Genomic DNA, 22,598 nt, shown 5'->3' on the forward strand with positions numbered 1-22,598 from the left:
TGATTTCTTGTGCTTCTTTTTCTAGTTCTTTTAGTTGGTGGGTTAAATTGTTTCTTTGAGATTGTTCTTCTTTTTTGAGGAAGGCGTGTATCACTCTAAACTTCCCTCTTAGCACTGCCTTTGCTGTGTCCCATAAATTTTGTGTGGTTGTGCTTTCATTTTCATTTGTCTCAAGGTACTTTTTAATTTCAGCTTTGATTTCCTCATTGAGCCATTTTTCTTAAATAGCATATTTTTTAATCTCCATGCTTTCCTTTTTTTCTCCTTTGTTTCTATGTTGTTGATTTCTAGTTTCATGGCATTGTGGTCAGTAAGACATTTGAGATAATTTCTATCTTCTTAAAATTATTGAGCTATCTTTTGTGCCCAAGTTCACGATCAAGCCTAGAAAATAATCAATGTGCAGTTGAAAAAAATGTATACCCTATTTTTGTGGTGTGTACTGCTCTGATAATATCCACCAAATCTAATTTTTCTATTGTATTATTGAATTTCTCTGTTGCTTTATTTATTTTCTGTCTGGAAGATCTGTCTAGTGATGTTAATGAGGTGTCAAAATCTCCAAGTATGATTATATTCCCATCAATATCCCCCTTTATCTCTGTTAGTAACTGTTTTATGTACTTCGATGCTCCTATATTGGGTGCATATGTATTAACGTGTGTAATATCCTCATCTTGTATCACTTCTTTAGTCATTATAAAATGTCCTTCTTTATCTTTCTCTATGGCCTTTGTTTTAAAGTCTATTTTGTCTGAAATCAGTACTGGAACACCTGCTTTTTTGACTTTTCCATTTGCATTGAATATCCTTTTGTATCCTTTCACTCTCAATCTATGTGTCCTTCTCCCTAAAGTGGGTCTCTTGTATGCAGCATATTGAAGGTTCTTGGTTTATTATCTAGTCTGCCACTCTATGTCTTTTGACTGGTGCATTTAGTCCATTAACCATTACAGTAATTACCATTTTTTTACTTTTTTATACCTTAACCTATTCTGTCCCTTTTTTTCTCTCTTACTGCTTTCCTTTATTTATTTTTTTAATTTTCTTGTAGTTGTATGCTTTAATTTCCTTCTCATTTCCTTTTGTGTGTATTCTACAGGTGTTTTCTTTGTGGTTACTATTGAGATTGAAGAAAATATCTTGTATCAACATTGTCTTTTAAACTGGTAATAACTTAAATCTCATAAGAATCTTTATTCCTTTATGGTTCTACCCCCAACATTTTGTTATTAATTCCCAAATTATATCTTTACATATTGAACACACATTAACAAAGATTTATAGTTTCTAAATGTTCTTTGTCATTTAAATTATGTCTACCAAAATTTTAATGGTAAAAGTTAGTATATTTGTTCATGTATTTACCTTTTCTGAAGAAACTTACATTTTGTATGCCTTTGAATTGCTGTGACTGTATTTTTGTTAACTTGAGGATGCCCTAAAACATTTCTTATAGAGTGAGTATAGTGGTAATGAACTCCTTTAGATTTTACTTGCCAGGTAAAGTCTTATTTCTTCATTTCTGAAGAACAGTTTTGCTGAATTCTCCATTGGCAGTTTTTTCTTTCATTATTTCAAATATATTATTTTATTACATTTTGTCCTGGAATTTTATGCATAGAAACATGCCAATTATCTTACAGAAGCATCTTTGTATATGATGAATAGTTTTTCTTTTGCTGCTTTCAAGATTCTATTTGTCTTTGAATTTTTATAACTTGTTTATCATTTGTATCAGTGCATTTCTTTTTGGATTTATTCTAGTTGGTGTTTTTTAAGCTTCTTGAAACTATATGTTTATTTATTTCCTCAGATTTCAGAAGCTTTCCACCATTATTCCTTCAAATAAATTCTCTTCCCCTGTATCCTTTCTTTTTCTGGGATACCAATAATGTATATATTGTTGTGTTTCATAATATACTTAATATCCATAGGGTTGCTTTGATTTTATCTATTATTTTCTTTCTCTTGGTTTTTGACTTTTTTTTTTTTTTGCTTCTCTGATTTGAAAATTTCACAGCTTGTATTCATGTTTGCTCAGTCTTCCTTCTGCCTGATCAAGTCTACTGTTGAGCAATTCTAATGTAATTTTAACCTCAGTTTTTGTTTTTTTCAGCTCCAGAAATTCTGCTTCATTCTTTTTTTTTTATTTTTCAGTTTTATTAGGCAGGATTGTTATAATTTGATTGCACATATACAATATATTGCATGTAAATACATTTATGTATATAATATAATGCACATTTTAACAAATTTACATATATATATATATATATATATATATATACGGTTCATTGTTTCTAAGAACATTTAGAGCTTTAGCTTTTTAAACTTACATAGTTATCAAGGGAATAAAGTCAATCACAAAATAAGAGTTAATTTAAAAAGATACATACTATCTGCTATTAACAGCAACATTATTTATAATTGCCAAGTTATGGAAGTATCCTAAGTACACATCAATAGATGAATGGGTAAAGAAGATACATTATATATGTGCAATAGAATACAACTCATCCATAAGAAAGAAGGATATTTTGCCATTTGTGGCTCTTCATGTACTTTTCTTTTTCACTTCAAAAATCAGAATTTTATAACTGGCATAAAAATTTCCATTGCATCAAAAACAACAAAATACCTAGAAATAAACTTAACAAAGCAAGTTACCTATACTCTGAAAACTAAAACATTGATGAAGGAAATTGAAGATGATACAAAGGATTGGAAAGATATCTTGTGCTACTGAATTGGAAGAATCCACATTATCAAAATGGCCATACTAGCCAAAGCAATCTATAGATCCAATGCAATCCCTGTCAAAATACAACATTTCTCACAGAACTAGAACAAACAATACCAAAATTTATGGAGCCATAAAAGACCCCAAACTGCCAAAGCAATCTTCTGTAGATCTTTTCTTGCTTTCTTTTTGTTCTCTTTTGTTGTGGTTTGATGACTAGAGAAGGTCCTTTAACATTTGTCGTAAAGGTAGTTTGGTGGTGCTGAATTCTTTTAGCTTTTGTTTACCTATGAAGCTTTTGATTTCTCCATCAAATCTTAATGAGAGCCTTGCTCAATAGATTATTCTTGGATGTAAGTTTTTTCCTTTTCGTCACTTTAAATATATCATGCCTCTCCCTTCTGACCGGTAGAGTTTCTGCTTAAAAATCCGCTGATAACCTTATGGGAGTTCCCTTGTATGTTATTTGTTGCTTTTCTCTTGCTAATTTTAATATTTTCACCTTATCCTTAACTGTTGTCAATTTGATGACTACGTGCCTTGGTATGGTCCTCTTTGGGTTGATCCTGTGTGGAACTCTCTACACTTCCTGGACTTGGGTGATTGTTTCCTTTTCCAAGTTGGGGAAGTTTTTGGTTATTATCTCTCCAAAAATTTTCTCAGGTCCCTTCTCTCTCTTCCCTTTCTGGGACCTCTATAATGCAAATATTATTGTGCTTCATGTTGCCCCAGAGTTCTCTTATCCTCATTTCTTTCCATTCTTTTTTCTTTTTTCTCTTCTACAGTAGTGATTTCCACTAATCTGTCTTCCAGCTCACTAACCCATTCTTCTGCCTCATTTAGTCTATTGCTGGTTCCTACTAGTGTGTTATTCATTTCACTGATTTTATTCTTCAACTCTGTTTGGGTATTCTTTATATTTCCCAACTCTTTGCTAAAAACTTTGCTTTGTGCATCTATACTCCACTTGAGGTCTCTGAACATCTTTGCCATAATTACTTTAAATTTTTTCTCAGATAAATTTCCTATGTCTTCATCACTTATTTCTTCTGGGATTTTTATCTCATTCCTTGGCCTGGGAGATATTCCTCTGCTGCCTTATATTGTCTATCTTTCTATTTGTATTTTTTGATAGGTTATTACTTTCTGGACCTTGGAGAAGCAGCCCTCTGTGGAAGATGTCCTATGCATCCCAGCAGTACACTCTTGTCATCCAAGGGCCAGGGTCCATCTGGTCCCAGTATAGAGTCTGGCCTATGTTTGTGGATTCCTTCCACAGGTTTTGGGATTGCTGTTTACTTATTTCTGGTATCTGCCCTCTGGTGGATGAGGCTGGACTAGAGGCTTATGCAGGTTTCCTGGCAGGAGGAGGTGGTGCCTGCCCACTGCTGGATGAAACTTGGTCCTGGGCCTCTCATGGGTAGGGCTGTGTCTAGAGGCCTTTGTGTCTTAGGAAGTCTGCTGATGTATGGGGCTGTGTTCCCACCCTGTATGTTGTTTAGCCTGAGGCTAATCAAGATCCAATGAAGATGCCAGCCACCAGGAAAGCTCATGCAGATGAGCACTTTTGGAATGTCTGGCACCAGCTATTATGTCCCCTGAGTAAGCTACTGTCATCCCCCACATCCCCAGGAGACTCTCCAAAACCAGGGGGCAGGTCTGGCCCAAGTTCCTAGGAAATCACTGCCTCTGCCCTTGGACCTAGAACACATGCGATTCTGTGTATACTTCCCAAGAAAGTGAAGTCTGTGTTTCCCCTAGTCCCATGGGGCTCCTGGAGCTAAGCCCTACTGGTTTTCAAAACCAGATGTCCTTGGGTCTCTTCCTTCTCCCAATGCCAGAACCTCAGGCTGAGGAGTTTGATATGGGGCTTAGAGCTCTCACTCCTATGGGAGGGCATCTGTGACTTAATTATTCTTCAGCTTGTGAGTCGCCCATCTGGGGAGTATGGGGCCCAATTATATTGTGAGCTTGCCCCTCCTATTTTTCGACTGTGGTTCTCTATGCTTCCAGCTGAAAATATTTTTTGCTATGTTCCAGTCTTTTTTTCAATGGTTGTTTAGCAGTCAGTTGTGGTTTTGTTGTAGTCATGAAGAGAGATGAGCTTGTGGTCCTACTACTCCACCATCTTGCCCAGAAATCCTCCTGTTTCACTCTTTTTTATAGTTTTTTAAATTTATATTTTCATTTTATTTATGAGTCATTTCCCTAAATTAATTTAGTTGTCTAGCTGTGTTATCTTTTAGTTAATTTATCATTTTTGGGATAGTTATCTTAAATACTTTGCCAGGCAGCTAATAGATCTATATTTCTTCAGGCCAATTTCTGGAATTTTACATCATTCCTTTGGGCTGTGTTTCTGCATTTCTTTATATATCCTGTAATTTTTTTCACCCTGTAATATTTTTGTAGGGATGTAGGTATTTGTAAAACAACCACTTCTCCTAGCCTTTGAGTACTGGCTTTGTTTGGGAAAAGATATTTGCCAATCAGGTTGGGTGGCACTTGTAGGACCTCTTAAACCTTTTCTAATGTCTTGCTTCTCCTGGCATCTGCCTATAGAAATGCAGTTCTAATGTGCTTGTTATTAATGGCTTCCAAACTCTGGCACTGTCCCTTCAGTACTCTGAATCAGATGAGACAGAAACCAAACCCTTAGACAACCTCCAGACAAGACTGAGTGTTGTACACATGGTCTACTCTTTTTTATTTCTTCTGAAGGAATGATCCCCAGTATGAGAGATTTCTTTGTTCTGTGCTCTATTGCATAGGTGGATGGAAACAATTGGGCATGTCACATGCTGTGAATTTTTCTACCTCTTTTGCTGGAATGCCTTCTTGGTTTTACAATGGTCTGGGTGGTGTAGTTTCTCAACTGGCCTCTGGAGTTTGCACAGAGATATTATGGTTTGTTAGATGTTAACTCAGTGTCTCTGTAGGGAAGGAGGGCTTGTAGCTTTCTGGTAGTTCTTCTTGCTGATGTCTCCCAATTATTTTTAAGTGTCACAAGCCAGCTTGCCAATACCTTAATCTGATTTTGGGTATATACTTCCAGGCTTAGTTACTTATTAAAATGTGGTGGTGGTTATATCCAGAATGACTCATTAAGATTTGATATCATTATCTGGCTCTTAAAGTTAGAAAAAGTTTGTGGGTCAGATTTAGGTGGACAGAAGAAAGTTTTGGATTAACACATCTTGCATTTAAGGATCCCATCAAGATGTCTAGGAGTCAAGTAAAAATATGGCACAGGTGCTCATGGGTTAGATTGGGAGGATGATACATTTTTGAGCTTTATTAAGAATTTACTGAATACTATACTATACTATTGGCATACTATATTCCTTTGAAGTAGGCCCCAAAAGGTTATGCTCAAAGTCATAGCCAATAAGTGATAGAGTTGGTGATAAACCTTAGGTTATATTGATGCCCCAAACTCTGATTTTTTAAAAAGGTAACATACAGTAAATTACACATATGCTAAATGCACATTTTGCTAATTTTCAATACGTGTATACATCCTTGAAGCCATCACCACAATTATGGTAGTGAACATATCATTTACCCTCAGAGATTCCTTATACCCTTTGTAATTCTTTTTTTTTCTTGCCCTTCTCTGCCTCCCCATTCCTAGTCAACCAATGTTCTGTTTTGTTCTCCATAATTTAGTTTGTATTTTATAGAGTTTTATATAAAATAAATAATATGGAATTTTATAGCTTATTTAAACATAATTATTTTGAGACCCATCCTTGTGGTAGTGTATATCCATAGCTTATTTCTTTTTACTGCTAGATATACCACAATTTTTAAAATCCATTCACATATTGGTGAACATTTGGATTGTTCCCAATGTCTACCTTTTACAATTAAAACTTTTAAAAACATTCTTGTACAAGTCTTTGTAGAAACGTATGCTTTCACAGCCCTTGAGTAAATACCTAGGAGTGGAAAGGTTGGATTATGTGGTAGAAATATATTTCACTTTTTAAGAAACTGTCAAACAATATTAAAACTGATTTTAATATTTTACATTCTCATCATCAGTGTGTGAGGGTTCCAGGTCCTCCACATCTTTGCCAACACTTGGTATGGCTAGTATTTTAAATTTTAGACATTTGAATTTATGTGTAGTGGTATCTTATTGTGATTTTAATTTATATTTTCCTAATGCCTAATAATGTTGAACATTTTTATATGCTTATTTGCCATTCATATAGTTTCACTTGTGAAGTATTTGTTTAAATATTATGCTGATTTTAAGTTGTTTCCTTATCAATCATTTTGGAGAATTCTGTATATGTTCTGGATACAATCTATCATCAAGTACATGATTTGCAAGGATTTTCTTCTGGTTTGTGACTAGTTATTTCATTATCTTAACTTTGCTGAAGATTAGAAGTTTTCAATATTGATGAAGTCTAGTTTATCATCTTGATTAATTATGTGTAGTATCTATGATGTCATGTTTAGGAAGTTTTTGCTTAAACAATGTGACAAAAATTTTCTCCTGTTTTCTTCTAAAAATTTGATAGATCTCAGTCTTACATTTAGGTTTATGTTTCATTTTGAGTTTCTTTAATTGATTTAAAGGCTGGATTTTTTTTTTTTATTTTGTATATGAATGGTTTGTTATTTCAACCCAATTTGTTGAAAAGCCTACCCTTTCTCCACTGCAGTACTTTTGCACCTTGTCAAAAAGCAGTTGTTCATATACTTGGAAATTCATTTCTAGGCTTTTATTCTGCTTCAACAATCTACTTATCTATCTTTTGTCAATATTACACTTGTTTGATCATCAAGTTTACATTCCCACCAAAAATGCACAAGGGTACTTACTTCTTTACAATCTCTCCAACACATTATTTTGTATATTTTTGATATTAATTCCTTATAGGATACACATTTTACAAATATCTTCTCATTCAGTAGATTGCCTTTTCACTTTAATTATAGTTTTCTTTGCTGTGTATAAGCTTTCCTGTATGATATAGTCCCATTTATTTATTTTTCCTTTTGGTCCCCATGCCTTAGAAGTCAGATTCACAAAAACATTTCTAATATCAATGTCAGGGATGTTCCTGTCTATGTTTTTGTCAAAGGTTTTTAGGGTTTCAGGTCTTACATTCAAGTCTTTAATCCATTTTGAATTAATTTTTGTGTGTGGTGTAAGATACTGGTATAGTTTCTTTCCTTTACATGTGGCTGTTCAGTTTTTCCAACGCTATTTATTGAAGAGATTGTTTATTCTCCATTGTATGGTCTTGGCTCCTGTGTCATAAATTAATTGTACATATGTGTGGTTTTATTTACAGATTCTCAATTCTGTTCCCTCAATCTGTGTTTCTGTTTTGTATACCAATACCATACTGTCTTGGTTACTACAATTTTGTCATATAGTTTGAAAATAGGGAATGTGATATCTCCAGCTTATTTGTGTCTTCTTCAATTTATTTATTCAGTGCCTTATAGTTTGCAGTGTAGAGGGTTTTTTTTTATCTCTATGGTTAAATTTATTCTGAGATATTTAATTCTTTTTAATGCAATTGAAAATGGGATTATTTTCTTAACTACTCTTTCTGATAGTTCATTATTAGCGTATAGCAATGGCACAGAATGCTGTGTATTGAGATTGTGTCCTGTGAATTTCTCAATTTGTTTATAATTTCTAACAATTTTTTGTAGTTTTTAGGGTTTTCTATCTATAGTATTGTGTTATCTGCAAGTAATGACAGTTTTATATCTTTCTTTTTGATTTGGCTGCATTTTATTTCTCTTTCTTGCCTATTTGTTGTGAATAGTATTTATAATACTACATTGATGAAAGTGGTGAGAGTGGGCTTCCTTGTCTTATTACTGATCTTAAAGGAAAAGCTTTCAAATTTCACAATTTAGTATGATGTTAGCTGCCATTTTGCTTTATGTGGCCTTTAATATGTTAAAATATGTTGTATCTACACCCAATTTGTTGAGAGTTTTTATCTTAAGTAGATCTTGAGTTATGTCAAATGATTTCTCTTCAGGGAGTTCTGGTCAAGATGGTAGAGTGGCAGGACCACAAGCTTGCCTTTCCTTACGACTACAAGAAAACCACAACTGAATGCTAAACAACCATCAAAAAAACAGCTGGAACCTAGCAAAAAAGATCTTCTGCAACTGGAAACATAAAGAGGGAACCACAGCAGGATGTTAGGAGGGCCGTGCTCATGATATAATTGGGCTCCATAAGCCTTGAGTGGGTGACCCACAAGCTGAAGATTTGTTAAGTTGCAGAGGTCCTCCCACAGAAGTGAGAGCTCTAAGCCCCATTTAGGTGTCACCAGCTCAGGTCCCAGCATTGGGAAGAGAAAGAGACCCCAGAACGTCTGGTTTTGAAGGCCAGAGGGTCTTGGCTCTGGGAGCCTGATTGGACTAGGGGAATCGGAGGCTCCATTTGCTTCAGAAATGTACATGGAAACTCACGTGCACCACATCAAAGGACAGAGGAATTGACTTCTTAGGAACCTGGGCCAGACCTGCCTTCTGGACTTGGAGGGTCTCATGGAGATGTGGAGGATGGCTGTGGTTCACCCAGGAGACATCAATGCCGGTGGTGGACATTCCAGGAATGTTCATCTACATGAGCTTTCCTGGGAGGTGACATCTTGATTGGATCACTAGCACCAAGACCTAACCCCACCCAAAACCCTGTAGGGAAACCTTGTCAAAACAACATACTGGGTGGGAACACAGCCACACCCATCAGCAGACTTCCTAAGCCACAAAAGCGTCTAGACACAGCCCTACCCACCAGAGGTCCAGGACTAAGCTTCACCCAAGCAGTGGGAAGGCACTGACTCCTCCTGCCAGGAAACCTGCATAAACCTCTAGTCCAGCCTCATCCACCAGGGGCACATACTAGAAATAATAATAATAAACAATAGTCCCAAAGCCTGTGGAAGGAATCCACAGTCACATAGAAAGACAGACGATATGAGATGAAAAAGGAATATCTCCCAGGCCAAGGCACAAGATAAAATCCCAGAAGAAGAAATAAATGATAAGGAGATGGTTAATTTATCTGAGAAAGAGTCTAAAGTAACGGTGACCAAGATGTTCAGAAAACTCAGGGGGAGTATAGATGCACAGAGTGAAGTTTTTTGCAGAGTTAGAATATATAAAGAATACCCAAACAGAGTAGAAGAATAAAATCACTGAAATGAAAAATACACTAGAAGAAACCAGGAATAGACTAAATGAAGCAGAAGAATGGATTAGTGAGCTAGAAGACAGATTAGTGGAAATCACTACTGTAGAACAGAAAAAAGAAAAAAAAAAGAATAAAAAGGGGTGAGGATAGTTTAAGAGAACTCTGGGACAACATGAAGCACTCTAATATTCACATTATAGGGGTCTCAGAGAGAGGAGAGAGAGAGAAAGGACCAGAGAAAATTTTTGGAGAGATAATAACCAAAAACTTCCCCAACTTGGGAAGAGAAACAGTCACCCAAGTCCTGGAAGCACAGAGAGTACCACACAGAATCAACCCAAAGAGGAACACACCAAGGCATATACTCATCAAATTGACAACTATTAAGGATAAGTAGAAAATATTAGCAAGAGAAATTAGCAAGAGAAAAGCAATAAATAACATCCAAGGAAACTCCATAAGCTTCTCAGCTGATTTTTCAGCAGAAACTCTCCAGGCCAGAAGGGATTGACATGATAAATTTAAAGTGATGCAAGGGGAAAACTTACAATCAAGAACACTCTATCCAGAAAGGCTCTCATTGAGACTTGTCAGAGAAATCAAAAGCTTCACAGATAAACAAAAGCTAAAAGATTTCAGCACCACCAAACCAGCTTTTCAAGAAACGTTAAAGGACCTTCTGTAGTCATCACACAGTAAGAAAAGAGAACAAAAAGAAGAAAGAGAGAGAGAAAAAAAAAAAGAGACCTACAAAAAATTTCTTAGGTTGTTTGGGGTCTCTTGTGGTTCCTTATAAATTTTGGAATTGTTTATTCTAGTTGTAAGGAATGCCATGAGCATTTTGATGGGGGTTGTGTTGGATCTGTGGATTGCTTTGGGTAATGTGGTCATTTTGATAGTGTTGATTCTTCCAATACAAGAACACAAGAAATCTTTTCATTTCTTTGTGTCATTTCTGTTTTCAGAGTATAGGTAACCTCCTTGGTAAGTTTATTTCTAGGTATTTTGCTGGTTTTGATGTAATGGAAATGTCTCTGCCAATTATAATTTTCTGGTGCTTTAAGTGAAAAAAAAAAGGGGGGGGTTGATGGGCCACAAATGGCAAATAGCCTTCTTTTATATGGGTGAGTTGTATTCCTATATATATATATGTATATATATATATATAGGAATACAACATTATATATATATAATGCATCTGCATTATCTATTCAACTATTCATGTGCACTTAGGATGCTTCCATATCTTGGCTATTACAAATAATGTTGCTGTTCATAGTGGGGTGTATGTATCCTTTTGAGTTAATTCTTATTTTGTGGCTGGCTTTATTCATTTGATAACTATATAAGTTTAAAAGGCTAAAGCTCTAAAAGTTCTTAGAAACAATGAACAATACATATATGTAAATTAGAAAATATATGTACAGTAAAAAATGATCTATCAAGCCATGAAAGAAATAGAAGAAACTTAAAAGACATATTACTAAATGAAAGATGCAAGTCTTGAAAAGGCTACAAACTATATGATTCCAAAGAAATGACATTCTGGAAAAGTCACAGCTACAGAAATGATAAAAAGATCGTGGTTTCCAGGGGATTGGGGAGAGGGAGGGAGGGAGGCATGAATAGATGGAACACAAGGGATTTTTAAAGCAATGAAATTATTCTGTATGATACTATAATGGTGGTTATATGTCATTATGCATTTGTCAATACCTATACAATGTACAACATCAAGAGTGAACCCTAATGTAAACTATGGACTTTGGTTGATAATACTGTGCCTATGTTGGTTCATCGATTGTACCAAATATGGCACACTGATGAGGTATGTTGAGGGTAGGGAAGTATATATGTGTGGATGGGGAGGTCTATGTGGGAACTCTGTATTTTCTGCTCAATTCTGTTGTGAACCTGAAATTCCTCTAAAAGAATAAAGTCTATTTAAAAAAATTATTTTTCTTCATCCATTGTGATTATCATGATTTTTGTCTTTAATTTTATTAATATATTGTGTCTTGCCAATTGATTGCATACATTACACCATTCTTGCATTCCCAGAATAAATACCACTTGATCATGGTGTGTGATCCTTTTAATTTAGCTGAATTTGGTGTCATAATATTTTGTTAAAGATTTTTCCATATATGTTCATTAAGTACATTAGCCTGTAACTTTCTTTTTTTGTGATATCATTTTTGCTTTTTGTATCAGGGTAATTTTGGCCTCATAATGTGACTTTGAAAGTGTCCCCTCCTCTTCAATTTTTTGAAGTTTAGAATGATATAAGTCTTGAAATTTTTTGGTAGAACTCATCTGTGAAGCTGTCTGATTTTGGAGATTTTTTTTTGGAGGGAGGTATTTAATTGCTCATTCAATCTCCTTACTAGTAACCAGTCTAAGCATATTTTCTATTTCTTCATTGTTCAGTCTTGGAAGATTATTTGTTTCTAGAAATTTACCCATCTTTTTCTAGTAGTACAATTTGTTGATGTACAATTTTTTTGTACTAGTCTCTCATTATCTTTTGTATTTCTGTGAATCAGTTGCAATTTATCCTCTTTATTTCCTGGTTTTATTCATTTGAGCCTTTCCTCTTTTTTTCTTAGTTAATCTAGCTCAAGGTTTGATCTTTTCTATTGACTTTTTAGTCTCTATTTCATTTATTTCTTCTATCATCTTCATTATTGCCTTCTTTTTACTAACTTTGGGATTTGATTTTGCTTCTATTTTTAGAATTTAAGGTGTGAAGATAATATTTTTAGTTTAATTTTTCTTTTTGTTTCTTGAGGTAGTCTTGTATTTCTATGAACTTCCCTCTTAGAACTTCCTTTGCTGCATCCCATAGGCTTTGCATATTGTACTTCCATTTTCATTTCTCTCTAGGTATTTTAATTTATTTTTTTGATTTCTTTGATGACTTGTTTAGTACAATGTTTTTTGATTTCCACATTACTGTGGTTTTCCCCATTTTTTTCTTGTGATCAATTTCTAGTATTATACCATTATGTTCAGAGAAGATGTTTGATACAATTTAAATCTTCTTGAGTTTATTAAGACTTGGTTTTTGGTCTAATATATGACCTATCCTGAAAAATGTTTCATGTGCAGTTGAGAAGAATGTGTAATTTGCTGTTTTGGATGAAATATTCTTTATGTATCTAACTAGGCCATCTCTTCTAATGTGTCATTTAAGTCTGCTGTTCCCTCATTAATTTTCTGTCTAGGTAATCTATCCCTTAATGTAAATGGGGTGTTAAAATCCCTCACTGTTATTGTACTGCTGTTAATTTCCATTACTATTTACTTTATATACTTTGGTTCTCTCCCCTGTTGGGTTTATATATATTTATAAATGTTAAATCTTCTTTCTCGGTTGATCCCTTAACCCTTATGTAATGCCCTTCTTTGTGTTTTGTTTCTGGGTTTTTGTTTGTTTGTTTGGTACTGGGTAGGAAATTAGGTTTATTTATTTACTAATTTTTACAGGAGGCACTTGGAATTGAACCCAGGACCCTGTGCATTCTAATTATGTGCTCTACCACTTGAGCTATTCTCTCCCACCATGGTCTTTATTTTAAAGCCTTTTATTTGTTTTTTTTTCCTGACGTGAATTTCTTAGGATATATTTCTCCATCCCTTCACTTTCAGCCTGTGTGTGTCCTTCTGAAATGAGACTCTTCTGGATAGCATATATATCTTATTTTTTAATCCACTCACCCACTGTATTGATTTGATTGGATAATCTAATCCATTTACATTTAAAGTAATTATTGATAGGTATGTAATTACTGCCATTTTGTTAATTGCTTTTGCTTGTGTTTGTAGTTCTCTTTCTTCCTTTTTTCTCTTCCTTGTGGGTTGATGGCTTTCTTTAGTGTTACGATTAGGTTACTTTTTCATTTTCTTTTGTGTATTTACTATAAATTTTTGATTTGTGGTTCTGTGAGGTTCACATATAACTTCTTTTAATAAAATAATCTGTTTTTAATGTGGCAACAATTCAAATTTGAACACATTTCAGAACTTCACTTTTTTATTTTCCTCTTACTTTTATAGTTTTAATGTCCCACTTTATATCTTTATTTTATGCCCCTAATTATTGTTGTTTTACTCAATTTTACCACTTTTATCTTTTAACCTTTGTAATTACTTTATTAGTGATTGATTCATTACCTTTTCTATGTATTTCCTTTTTTCATGGAAATTTTTACTGTAGTATGTTTTCTTGTTTTTAATTAGTCCTATCTATTTTCATTCTAAAGAAACCCCTTTAACATTTCTTTTGAGGCCACAATTTAGTGGTGATGAACTTCTTTAGCTGTTGCTTATCTAGAAAGCTCTTGATCTCTCTTTCAATTCTGAATGATAAGCTTCCCAAGTAGAGAATCTTAGTTGGAAGAGTTTTCCTTTCAGCCCTTTGAATATGTTATGCCACTCCTTTCTGACCTAGAAAGTTTCTGCTAAAAATCTGTTCATGGCCTTGTGGCATTTCCTTTGTATATAACAAGTTATTTTTCTCTGCTGCTTTTAAGATGTTTTAACTTTTATCATTTTAATTACAGTGTGTGTTGGTGTGAATCTCTTTGGGTTTGCTTATTCAGAACTCACTGGGCTTCCTGAACTCTTTGCATTTCTCTAATTGAGAACTACTTGGGCTTCCTAGGTTGGGGAAGTTTACAGCCACTGTTAATTTAAATAAAATTTCTGACCCTTTCTGCCTCTCTTCCCCTCTAGGTCTCCTATAATGCAAACATTATTCTGTTTGCTGTCGACCCAAAAATCACTTAATTTGTTTTCACTTTTTTCTTTTTCCTGCTGTATCTGGGTGAGTATTATTGCTTTGTTTTCCAGCTCACTGATACATTCTACTTCAGCCAATGTGCTGTTTTATCCCTCTAGTGTATTTTTTAGTTCAGTTATTGTATTCTTCAGCAATAAAATTTCTGTTCTGTATGTTCTTATATTTTCTATCCCTTGGTTGAAGTTGTCTTTGTGTTCATCTGTTCTATGAAGTTCAGTGGCCATCTTTATGATCATTATTTGAACTTTTTATCAGTTTGATTTTATGTCTTCACTTCATTAAGGCTTTTTCTGAGGTTTTGTCCTGTTTTTTCATTTGGAATGTATTCCCTTGTTTCCTCAGTTTACCTGACTCTTTATTTCTATACATTGATCAAATTGGCGACCTCTTCCAGTCTTGAGAAAAATGGCCTTCTGTAAGAAATGTCCTGTGGGGTTCAGAAGCATTTAAAGCCAGTGATTCCTTATTGATTTTCTGTCTAAATGATCTGTCCATTGATGTAAGTGGGATATTAAAGTCCTTTACCATTACTGTATTACTGTCAATCTCTCCCTTTATGTATGTTAATATCTGCTCTACATATTTGAGTTTTCCTATATTGGGTGCATATATATACTTACAATTGTTATACCTTCTTCTTGGATTGATCACTTGATCATGATATAACATTCTCCCTTGTCTCTTGTAACTGTCAGTAAAGCCTATTTTGTCTGATATGAGTAGTGCTAGTCTTACTTTCATTGTATTTATGTGGAGGAGGTAATTAGGTTTATTTACTTATATATTTTTTAAATGAAAGTACTGGCAATCGAACCCAGGACCTCATGCATGCTAAGCACATACTCAACCACTGAGCTATACTCTCCCCTCTACTTTGAGTTTCTTTTGATTTCCATTCCCATGGAATACTTTTATTCCATTCCTTCACTTTCAGTATACATGTGTCTTTAGATCTGAAGTGAGTCTCTTGTAGGCAGCATATAAACAGGTCTTGTTTTTGTATCCATTCAACCACTCAGTGTCTTTTGAATGGACCATTTAGTCCTTTTACACTTATGGTAATTATTTATAGGTATGTTTTTGTTAATTTTTTTAATTGTTTTGAGGTTGTTTTTGTATGTATTTTTTGTTCCTTTCTTCTTTTTTTTTTATTTTTTTAAACTTTTTTTTATTGTGTTACTTTCTTCTTTTGGTCTCTTCTCTTGTGACTTGATGATTGTCTTTAATGTTATGTTTAGATTCATTTTTCATTTTTGTCAGTATATCTATTATAGATTTTTAGTTTGTGGTTCCTATGAAGTTTTTATATAACAGTCTTTATATACATGTGATTGTTTTAAGCTGCTGATCTCTTAATTTCAAAAATAGATTTTAACAGCCCTCTGTTTATATTTTCCTTCCCTCACAATTACTGTTTTTGATATCATATTTTACATCTAATTGTTTTGTATATCACTTAACTACTCATTCTGTATATAGATGGCTTTACTACTTAAGACTTTTAGCCTTCCTACTAGGATTCTATTTGGATGATTTCCTAACTTTACTGTATGTTTGCCTTTACCAATGAGTTTTTCATTTTGTAATTTTTATGTTTCTAGTTGTGCCTTTTTCTTTTTCAGTTAGAGATGTTCCTTTTATATTTCTTGTAAAGCTGGTTTGGTGGTGCTCAATTCTTTTTTCCTTTTTGTTTACCTGTAAAGATTTTTATCTCTCCATCAAATTTGAATAAGAGCCTTGCTGACTGGAGTATTCCTGGTTGGAGGTATTTCCCTTTCATTATTTTAAATATATTATGCCATTCCCTTCTGGTTTACAGAGTTTCTTCTGAAGTCAGCTGATAACCTTATGGGAGTTCCCTTGTATATTATTTGTTGCTTTTTTCCTTACTGTTTTCTCAATTTTAATCTAAGTATTTAATATTTTATATTATTATAAATGCAAATTAAAATGTAAAATTTTATTCTTCAATTTTTATTGACAGTGTATATGATTAATATAAGATATACAAAAACAATTGACTTTGTATATTGATCTTTAATCCTGAAACTTTACTAATCTCACTTGTTAGTTCTAGTATCTTTTTTCTGGTAAATTTCATCAGATTATCTACATAGACAATCATGTCATTTGCAAAAAAGATAATTCTACTTTTACCTTTTCTTTTTTTGCAAAAAAACATAATTATATTGATACACAGATACATCAAAATGTTTTTTTTTTCCAATTTGAGATAGAATAATACATCTTAGCACATTAAATAGCAAGATCTAGCAACTGTAGCTACCATAATTACATAGTTTTTTCTTTTTCAATCTGGCTGTCTTTTATTTCTCTTATTTCTTTTCCCTCTTCCTTCACTTATTTTTTTCTTCTTCTCCTTTTTTCCTCATTTCTTTTCCTTTCTTTCACCTATTTGCATGGACCATAGCCTTTAGTACAAAGTTGAATAGCAATAGTGAGAGAGAATATCATTGTCTCCTTTCTGATCTTAGGGAAAAAGCTTTCCGTGTTTCACCATTAAGTATGTTGTTAGGTATAGGTTAAAATCTTTATCATATTAAAGGAGTTATCCCATAACTCTTAGTTTATGATGAGTTTTTGTCTGCTGAAGTGATATTGTACCTTTCCCTTTTCACTTCTTAATGTGGTAAATTATATTGCTTGATTTTCAAAATGTTAAACTCTGCATTTCTAGGATGAATTCAAACTGGCTGTAATGTATTATCCTCTTAATATGTTATTGGATTCAATTTTCTGACCTCATAGAATGAGTTGAGAAATATTACTTTCTTATTAAATCTGTGTAAGAATTTGTGTAGTATTAAAACTATTTTTTTCATAAAAGTTTGTTATAATTTACCTGTGAACATTAAGTTTTATATGTTGGAAGCTTTTAAAACTATAAATTAATTTTCTTTATAGATGTAGGGCTTGTTAGGATATGTACTTTTTAACATTTTTTATTGAGTTATAATCATTTTACAATGTTGTCAAGTTCCAGTGTAGAGCACAATTTTTGAATTACACATGAACATATATATATTCTTTTTAATTTTTTTAATTTTTAACATTTTTTATTTATTTATAATCATTTTACAATGTTGTGTCAAATTCCAGTGTAGAGCACAATTTTTCAGTTATACATGAACATATATATATTCATTGTCACATTTTTTTCTCTGTGAGCTAAAATAAGATCTTGTGTATATTTCCCTGTGCTATACAGTATAATCTTGTTTATCTATTCTACAATTTTAAAATCCCATCTATCCCTTCCCACCCTCCACCCCTTGGCAACCACAAGTTTGTATTCTATGTCTATGAGTCTATTTCTGTTTTGTATTTATGCTTTGTTTTTTTGGTTTTGTTTTTTAGATTCCACATATGAGCGATCTCATATGGTATATTTCTTTCTCTTTCTGGCTTACTTCACTTACAATGACATTCTCCAGGAGCATTCATGTTGCTGCAAATGGCGTTATGTTCTCAGTATTTATGGCTGAATAGTTTTCCATTGTATAAATATACCACCTCTTTTTCATCCAGTCATCTGTTGATGGACATTTAGGCTGTTTCCATGTCTTGGCTATTGTAAATAGGGCTGCTATGAACATTGAGGTGTAGGTGTCTTTTTGAAGTAGGGTTTCTTCTGGATAAATGCCCAGGAGCGGGATTCCTGGGTCATATGGTAAGTCTATTCCTAGTCTTTTGAGGAGTGTCCATACTGTTTTCCACAGTGGCTGCACCAAACTGTATTCCCACCAGCAGTGTAGGAGGGTTTCCTTTTCTCTACAACCTCTCCAGCATTTGTCATTTGTGGATTTTTGAATGATGGTCATTCTGACTGGTGTGAGGTGATACCTCATTGTAGTTTTGATTTGCATTTCTCTGATAATTAGTGATAATGAGCATTTTTTCATATGCCTGTTGATCATTTGTATGCCTTCCTTGGATAATTGTTTGTTTAGGTCTTCTGCTCATTTTTCAATTGGGTTCTTTCTTTTATACTTATTAAGTCATATGAGTTGCTTATATATTCTGGAGATCAAGCCTTTGCTGGTTTCATTTGCAAAAAATTTTCTCCCATTCCATAGGTTGTCTTTTTGTTTTACTTATGGTTTCCTTTGCTGTGTAGAAGCTTGTAAGTTTCATTAGGTCCCATTTGTTTATTCTTGCTTTTAGTTCTGTTGCTTGGGTAGACTGTTCTAGGAGAACATTTGTAAGATGTATGTCAGATAATGTTTTGCGTCTATTTTCTCTAGGATGTTTATTATATTTTGTCTTATGTTTAAGTGTTTGATCCATTTTGAGTTTATTTTTGTGTATGGTGTAAGCGAGTGTTCTAGCTTCATTGATTTACATGCTGTTGTCCAGTTTTCTCAACACCATTTGCTGAAGAGACTGTCTTTATTCCATTGTATATTCTTGCCTCCTTTGTCGAAGATTAGTTGACCAAAAGTTTGTAGGTTCATTTCTGGGCTCTCTATTCTGTTCCATTGGTCTATATGTCTGTTTGTTTGTTTTTTTTTAACCAATACCATGCTGTCTTGATGACTGTAGCTCTATAGTATTGTCTGAAGCCTGGGAGAGTTATTCCTCCAGCCTCTTTCTTTCTCTTCAGTAATGCTTTGGCAATTCTAGGTCTTTTGTGGTTCCATATAAATTTTATTATGATTTGTTCTAGTTCTGTGAAATATGTCCTGGGTGATTTGATAAGGATTGCATTAAATCTGTAGATTGCCTTGGGCAGTGTGACCATTTTAACAATATTGATTCTTCCAATCCAAGAGTATGGGATATCTTTCCATTTTTTAAAGTCTTCTTAATTTTCCTCATCACTGGGATGAACCCCACTTGGTCATGATGTATAATCTTTTTATGTGCTGTTGGAATTTATTTGCTAATATTTTGGTGAGGATTTTTCCATCTATGTTCATTAGTGTTATGGACTGTAATTCTCTTTTATAGCAGTGTCTTTGCCTGGTTTTGGTTTCAGGGTGATGGTGGCTTCACAGAATGAGTATGGAATTATTCCCTCCTTTTCAATCTTCTGAAAGAGTTTGAGAAAGACTGGTTTGAGTTCTTCTTTGTATGTTTGGTAAAATTCCCTGGTGAAGCCGTCCAGTCCTGGACTTTTATTTGTAGGGAAGTTTTCTATTGCTAATTTGATTTCATTTCTAGTGATTGGTTTGTTCGAGTGGTCAGTTTCTTCTTGATTCATTCTTTGTGGACTGTTATTTCCAGAAACTTGGCCATCTCCTCTAGGTTATTCATTCTGGTTCCATATAGTTTTTCATAATATTCTCAAATGATAGTGTGTATTTCTATGTTATTTGTTGTAATTTCTCCATTTTCCTTTCTTATTTTGCTTATTTTTGCTGTCTCTTTTTTCTTCTTTGTGAGTTTGGCCAGAGGCTTGTCAATTTTATTTATTTATTCAAGAAGACACTTTTTGTTCGATTGATATTTTCTATTGTTTTTGTAATCTCTATTTTATTTATTTTCTCCCTGATCTTTATTGTTTCCTTCCTTCTGCTTACTTTTGTTTTTGATTTTTTTTCTGTCTTCTTTTTCTATTTCTTTTGGCAAGTGGGTTAAGTTGTTTATTTGAGATTGTTCTTCTTTTTTGAGGAAAGCCCGTATTGCTATAAGTTCTCTTAGCACTACCTTTGCTATATCCCATAAATTTTATGTGGTTGTGATTTCATTATCATTTGTCTCAAGGTATTTTTTAATTTCAACTTTGATTTCATCATTGACCCATTGTTTTTTTTTTTTTTTAATAACTTGTTGTTTAATCTCCATGCTTTCCTTTTTTCTCCTTTGTTTCTCTGTACTTGATTTCTAATTTCATGGCATTGTGGTCAGTAAAGATGCTTGAGATAACTTCTATGTTCTGAAATTTTTTGAGACTTATTTTGTGCCCAAGTACATGATCAGTCCTGGAAAATGTTCCATATGGACTTGAAAAGAAACTATATCCTATTTGGGGGGGGCAGTGTAATGCTCTGAAAATATCCACCAAATCTCCTATTTCTATTGTATTATTTAATTTCTCTTTTGCCTTGTTTATTTTCTGTCTGGAAGATCTGTCTAGTGATTTAATGTGGTGTTAAAATCTCCAACTATGATTGTATTCCCATCAATATCCCCCTTTATATGTTAGTAATTGTTTTATGTACTCAGGTGCTCCTGTATTGGGTACATATATACTAATGTGTATACTATCCTAATTTTGTATTACTCCTTTATTCATTATAAAATGTCCTTCTTTACCTTTCTTTATGGCCTTTGTTTTAAATTCTATTTTGTCTAAAATTAGTACTGCTACACTTGCTTTTTGGCTTTTTCATTTGCATGGAATATCATTTTCCATCCTTTCACTCTCAGTCTGTATGTGTCCTTCTCCCTAAAGTGGGTCTCTTGTATGCAGCATATTGAAGGTTCTTGCTTAATTATCCAGTCTGCCACTCTGTATCTTTTGATTGGAGCATTCAGTCCATTAACGTTTAAGTAATTAATGATAGATGTGTGTTTATTGCCATTTTGAACTTATTTTTGCAGTTGCTTTGATATTTCCTCTTTGTTCCTTTCTTCTTCCTTTTGTGGTTTTGTAATTTTCCTTTGCTTAATCATGGATTTTATTTAGTTTTTGTGACTCCCTTGTAAGTTTTTGGCTTGTGGTTTCCCTTTATTATAAGTCTATTAGCCCATTAGTAGAACTTTTTATATTAAACTGTCCTATCAAGAACAAATATTTTAAAAAGAAAGAAAAAATACTTTCTATTTTCTTGCTTCCCTCTCCCACTCTTAATGACTTAGATGTCTTCTTTTACAATTTCGTGTTTTTTCTATTTGTAATTCATGAGTTAACACCTTTCCAGTTATGAGTTTCTCATTTCTGTAGCATTATGCTTCTTTTCTATTTAGAGTAGATCTTTCAATATTTCTTTTAGCATGGGTTTAGTGTTGCTAAACTCTTTTAGTTTTTGCTTGTCTGTGAAATTCTTTATGTCTCCTTCTATCCTAAACAATAGCTTTGCTGGAGAAAGTATCCTAGGCTGCATCTTTTTTTCATTCAGGACTTTGAGTGTATCTTGCCACTCCCTTCTGTCCTGTAGTGTTTGTGTAGAGAAATCAGCTGAAAGACTTATAGGGATTCCCTTGTAACTCACTGCTTGCTTTTATCACTGCCTTTAGGATCATTTCTTTATCCTTGCCTCTGGCCATCTTGATTATAATATGTCTTGATGTGAATCTATTTGGGTTCTTCCTGTTTGGGACCCTCTGAACTTCCTGTACTTGGATATCTGATTCTTTCTTTAAGTTTGGGAAATTCTCAGTCATGATTTCTTCAAATACTTTTCAATCCCCTTTGATCTTTCTTCCCCTTCTGGAACCCCTATTATGTGTAGATTGGCATGATTTATATTATCGCATTTGTCCCTTATATTGTTTTCATTGTTTTTATTTGTTTTTCTCTCAGCTGTTCTGATTGGATGCTTTCTGTTGTCCTGTTTTTTAGGTCACTTATTTGTTCCTCTGCATCATCTAGTCTGCTTTGTGCAGCCTTTAGATCAGTTCCCATCTCAACAAATGTGTTTACCAATTCTACTTGATTTTTCTTTGTAGCTTCCATTTTGTTTTTGACATATTTTATATCTCTAAACACTATCTCTTTAGTTCCTTTAGTACTTTGATCAGTCCTTTTTTGAAATCTTGATCTAGTAGGCCATCAATGTCTATTTCATTGATTGTTCTTTCAGGGGATTTCTCTTGATCTTTTCATTGGGAATGGTTCCTCTGCTTTTTCATCTTGCTCATATCTCTCTGGCATTGTGGCTTATGGAATATCAGTT

This window comes from Camelus bactrianus, chromosome X (genome assembly GCF_048773025.1).
Source record: "Camelus bactrianus isolate YW-2024 breed Bactrian camel chromosome X, ASM4877302v1, whole genome shotgun sequence".
Lineage (NCBI taxonomy): Eukaryota > Metazoa > Chordata > Mammalia > Artiodactyla > Camelidae > Camelus > Camelus bactrianus.